Below are 6,000 nucleotides of genomic sequence, written 5' to 3' on the forward strand. Positions count from 1 at the left end.
AATTTTAGTGTTATTAGCAGGAGAAACAAAAATAGTATTGCTAGTAGAAGCAGTATTAGAGAAAGAAAGACCATACCCCAAGCCAGTTTGATCTGAAGCAGATTTCTGATTGCTAAGCATCTCATCAAGCGTTGCACTTAAAGTCCTCTCCAATTGAGCTCTAACTTGAAACAGCTCAGCTTCAAGCTTCTTGGTCTTCTCAGCTAAAAAGTTGTTCTCAAATCTCAGTGCTTCAATGGTTTGATTCGCCTCATCAACCTTTGTGGACAACTCTTCACGATCAAGTTCCACATCACTGAGCTTCTTGGTGGCTAGCCTGTATAATTTCTCATGCTTCTCAGAGAGCTTGTAAAGCTTCTCGTAGGTTGAATGGATATCATCTTGATCATCCATCTTCTCAAATTTGGACTCCACCAATTCTTCTTCTTCATCCACTTCTTCAACAATCCTTTCAGTAGGATTGACTGTGGCAGTGAAGGCATTTAAGATTCCATCATCCTCATTGTCGGAATCATCTTTAGGCTCAGTGTCACTCAAGGTTGCAGCAAGTGCCTTACTCTTCCCAATGCTCTTGAGATATGTCGGGCATTCATGCTTCATGTGACCGAATCCATGACATCCAAAGCACTTTGGTCCTGCAGGAACAGTGTACTGACTGCCATCCTTAGCATCCTTCTTCCCTTTGTCTTGACTCTTGAACTGAGAAGAACTGGATTGTCTGCAGTCCTTGTCGAAGTTCCTCCCATTGGCATTCTTTATAAACTTCTTGAATTGCCTTGTAATGTAGGACTTCATCTTGGAATCTTCATCATCGGAAGACTCATCTGTATCACTGCTCTTTGCCTTCAAGGCCATGCTTTTGCTTTTACCAGTTTTGCCAATCCTTGATAGTCCTAACTCATAGGTCTGCAAGTTTCCAACCAGCTCAGTCAAAGGAATCTTGTCAATATCCTTTGATTCTTTTATTGTCGTAATTTTGGCATGGAATCTTTCAGGTAGAGATTTGAGCACCTTCCTTACAACTTTGGGTTCAGGGATGGTTTCCCCAAGATTGAAGGCTGAGTTCACTATGTCTTTGAGCTTGGCATAGAACTCATCAAACGACTCATCTTCCTCCATCTTAATTTCTTCAAAGCTAGTAGTGAGCTTTTGAAGTTTTGAATCTTTGACAGCCTTTGTTCCTTCATAGGTTGTCTGGAGGATGATCCAAGCCTCCTTAGCAGTTTCAGTTGAGGATATCTTCTTGAAATTCTCATTGGTGACTGCGCTAAATAGGGCATTTAACGCTCTGCTGTTGAAGTTAGCCGCCTTGATCTTTGTGTCATTCCAATCGGCTGGTTCTTCTTTTGGCTTAGTCCAGCCAATCTCTACAGCTTGCCACACCTTCTCATCTAAAGACTGCAAGAAAGCTCTCATGCGTACTTTCCAGTATGCATAGTTAGTGCCATCAAATAAAGGAGGTATGATTAATGACTATCCTCTATCCATGACAAACAGGGGTTAATGGATCAACACAACAAAGATTAAACCTAATTAGAGTGTGCCTGCTCTGATACCACTTGATAGGCCACAATCCGAATGACCCCTTGTGATTAACCCTAATTAATTAATTAGTCAAGTTGTTAATTAATCAATTAATCATGCAATTGTATGGAAGCACAAACAAATCACCAAAAACTAAATATGCAGTGGAAATTAAATAATACGGTGATTTGTTTACAATTGGGAAAACCCTAACGGCAAAAACCCCACCGAGTGATTTTCAAGTCACCACTCCCGAAACTCCACTATTATCAAATCAAGCGGTTACAAGTAAAGGAATCTTAAGTACCTTACCAACCTACAGTTGAACCCTTACCCCAATACCCAATTGGACTTGATCTGTAGCGACAGTTCCCACATTTGATGTACGACTCCCAAGTACGTGACTAACCAATGCGCGGATCCCAGTACGCGACTTCTGAACACCAACTAAGAAGGAGAGGTTGGCTGCAAAGTTCTTCAGTTCATCCTTTATGATGAATAACAGGAAGATGCTTGGTTGCAAAACCCTTTGGTGCAAATACACAGCAACTTCTTCAGAGAAGATGAACTAGGTTAAGAACTTTATCTTTTGATCACAATTTGCTTGAACAGAGATTGCTCAATGCTTTTGCAACTTGTGTACCACTTGACGACTCTTAAAATAATCCTTTTATATGTTTAGGGTTTGAAGAAAAGAAGGTCCAAAATCATATTCACGGATCCCAAGAAAATCATATTAGAAATATGAAATTTTAAATCTCGACAGATAGCAGGTGTCCAGGTAGCTATCGAGCGGGTGTCGAGATTTAATGAAATTGCACTTCAGCTTGCTTTTTCTTGGACAGACTTGATGACTTCAACACTTGACCTTGAAATCTTGTTTCTTGAAGTATCAAAAACACTTAGAACTACCCAATTACAAGTAGAGCGTGTTTTGTCAAAGGATTAGCCAATTTACATAAATAAGAGACATATGTTCTTAACAAGTGAAAACATATATGTCCTAACATCTCTTATGTTCTCTCTTTCCCTCTTAAGTTCTCCCATTTCTCTTTGAGAGCTGTGACTCCACTAATAGTAGTCATTCATTACTTTCAATTGTTTCCTTTATTCATTCATCCGACGTCCCATTTCCAACCCATAAACACCTTACTATTTCTGCTATACTCGAAACCCTAAAGCTACATTCATTAGCAACTCCATCTACCAAATTGTGAAACACTTAACCAAACGCTTCGTTATCCCAAATGATAACTGTGATCCTAATTAACGATAGTATAGACTACTAAGGTTTCGTGAGTTCTAGCTAATTGTAACTGTTCTGTTATAGTGCATTTTCTATAGGATTGGACCTCCAGAGTGCTTCTTTCATTGATGAGATTATCTAGCTAATTGTAACTGTTCTGTTATAGTGCATTTTCTATAGGATTGTACCTCCAGAGTGCTTCTTTCATTGATGAGATTATTCATTGGTTTTCCACTTCATTACCAAAGCTGTGTTCTTCCTTTTACTTTTTTTATTATTGTAGCTTTAGATTTGGTTTATGTGGTAATATATTTGTTTGTAAGAAAATCCACATTAAACTTATTTTACATATGTTGTTTAGTTACATAAGAGAAAATATATATTTGTTTCAAGTAGTAATAGAACCTACAACATTGTGTGCTGATAATTTTTTACTAAAAACCCAAAGTAACAAAATATATATGTAGAGAGGTGTGGAGATAAGTAGATAGTGGGGAAGGGGAAGATGAGGTTTGAACTACGAAAGTTGAACACAACAAAAGATGTTATTAAGGATTTTGTAAATTAAACCCCAAGGGCATTCATTTAGGAAATACTTTTAGAAACTATTTAAAGAAAAAAAAAGCAACTAATTTTTATAGTTTTTATTTTTTATTTTTTATATTTCTAATAAAAGTAGTATTAAAACTTTTTTAAAATGGTTCATTAACAAATACTCTAAGGGTACCTATTAACCATACCCAAATCAATTGTCATCATTATCATTGGACCATTTGCATTCAAATCCTAGTTACACTAAGAGTCTTGTAACTCAACTACTTTCCCCATTTTTTTATTGTTTGGAGGTAATTCACAATCCCCCACAATTATTATTATTATTTTTTAATCTTTGAAGCTAATGTATGGAAAATAAGCAAGTTCCCATAATCTATTAATTTTTCAGTTAAATCCAACGTAATTATAATGATAACAAATGTAATAATAATAAAGAGTAATATAATCCTTAACTTTTTCTATTTCTTGTGGTGTACTATTAGTAATTTGTTTAAAAGATTATGTTGGATTTCACTTAGAAAGTAACAAATTTAGGTTATTTACATATTTCTTAAACATAGGGTGAAATTGATTAGTTTCAAAGATAAAGATGAAAATTGAGAGCTACACTAAGTATAAAGTTAGGAAAATACTTTTTTTTTTTTTCAAAAAAAGAAAAAGAAAAAAGAACAACCCTTGTGGCTTACTAATAAGGAAGCATCCTTTTGGTTGGATCAGATTTCTTACTAATCACGCAAATTGATTCTTTCCATCTTTAGTGAGAGTTGCTTCCCCCCTACTAGACAATAACTGAACTTTTATAGAATCATATATTCTCTAAAAAGTGAAAATTAATCATTAAGATTTTGTTAATTTTGTTTGTCTGTGACAAATGAGAAATTATTAGGTTTATCAGGAGGACTGCTGACGTGATCCTTCCGACATTTTAACCAATAAAATGCTGTTATTTATGCAAATGTGACATCATCTAATAATCCTTGTGAGTTACTAATAAGGAAACATCCTTTTGGTATTTCTTACCAATCGCACAAATTGATTCTTTCCATCTTTAGTGAGAGTTGCTTCCCCCCTACAAGTCAATAATTGAACTTTTATAGAATCATATATTCTCTAAAAAGTTAAAATTAATCATGAAGATTTTGTTTGTATGTGACAAAAGAGAAATTTTTAGGTCTACCAGAAGGACTGTTGACGTGGTCATTTCTGATCTCTCAATTAATAAAATGCTGTTGTATATGCAAATGTGATATCACTTGGTAATTTTTTATTTTTTATTTTTTATACGGATTAAGAAGCTCATTCATACATTTATATAGATGACATCATTTTATTAGTTGGAGGATCACATCAGCATCCATTCTGGTGTATCTAATAATTTGTTGTGACAAATAGCTTGTTTAGATGTTACTGGAGTGTGGTGGGTATCTTTCAGTGAAGGGAGATGGGAATCTTTTAAAGTTATGTCAATTATTTGGAAAAGCTTGTAACCAAAGCCATGCATGGACAGAAGTTGTACTCTTTTACTTCATTTCAATAAAATTCCTGTCGTCTTCACCTAGAATAAAAAAAATAAATAAAAAAAAGGAAAAAAGAAAAAGAAAAAGAAAAAGAAAAAGAAGAAGAAGAAGAAGAAGACTAAGTTCGCCCATAACACACGCATAGCGAGGAAGATCAGGAGTGTCCATAAAAATTCATGGGACCACACTTACGGACCATGCTATAAAGGAATGACATAATAAATTCATCAATTTTTTGTTTTACAATTAAGAATTGACACGTCAATTTCTAATCTTTATGTGATAAATTTTGTAGTTTATTTTCAAATAAGGAGAAAAAAGAAAGGAAAATGTCACTATTATATGTATATATATATATATATTTTTTTTTTATAGGTATATATATATATATATATTGATAAGTAAAGTTGAGAAAAAATTCAATTAGGTTTTAAACTGAATTTCAATTGTTGTCTAATTTTGCGTCACATGTCCTATTTAAGTTTTATTTTATTTTATTATTCTAAGTGAGTTAATAAGGAGCAAAAAACGAAGGGTCTAATATAAATAAATTATCAAAAACTCAATAAACAAAAAAAAAGAATAAAAGAAAGCGTTAACTTGTGTATATCCATAAGAAATTAAAATAAAAGAGAGAGATAATATAATTTGAATCCATATATGTGTGTAATTTTAATTTTTTTTAATTGTACTGTGTATATGCACGAGTTATACACTAGTTTTACTATAATATAATACAAACTGATATGAACATAATTTTGAATAGATGTGACATGAATGACATAATAAATATATATATTTTAACTATTTTTTGCCTTGTGTTTAAAAATTGCTAAATCAATTTGTAATGCTAATTCTTCTAAAAAAATTGTAACACTAATTTAGTAAAATTTGCACTATCTTTAACATCAATCTAATAAATAAGTTTCATAATTACTTTTTTTATGTGATTAAAAGTTAATATATTAATTTGTAAATCTTATTTAGTAGTAAAATTTATAATAACTATAGCATTGCTCTAACACGAGCCGTTATGTCTAATGCTTTTGTAGTAATTGGAAAATATGAAATTAATTTTTCTAATCTACTATTGTGTGCCACGTTAATCACCTATTGCAAACCCTTTCCTTCATAGTTTTGGCTTTCTTATGCCCATTA

Source organism: Quercus suber, unplaced genomic scaffold (assembly GCF_002906115.3).
Source record: "Quercus suber isolate HL8 unplaced genomic scaffold, Cork oak 2.0 scaffold_464, whole genome shotgun sequence".
NCBI classification, from domain to species: domain Eukaryota; kingdom Viridiplantae; phylum Streptophyta; class Magnoliopsida; order Fagales; family Fagaceae; genus Quercus; species Quercus suber.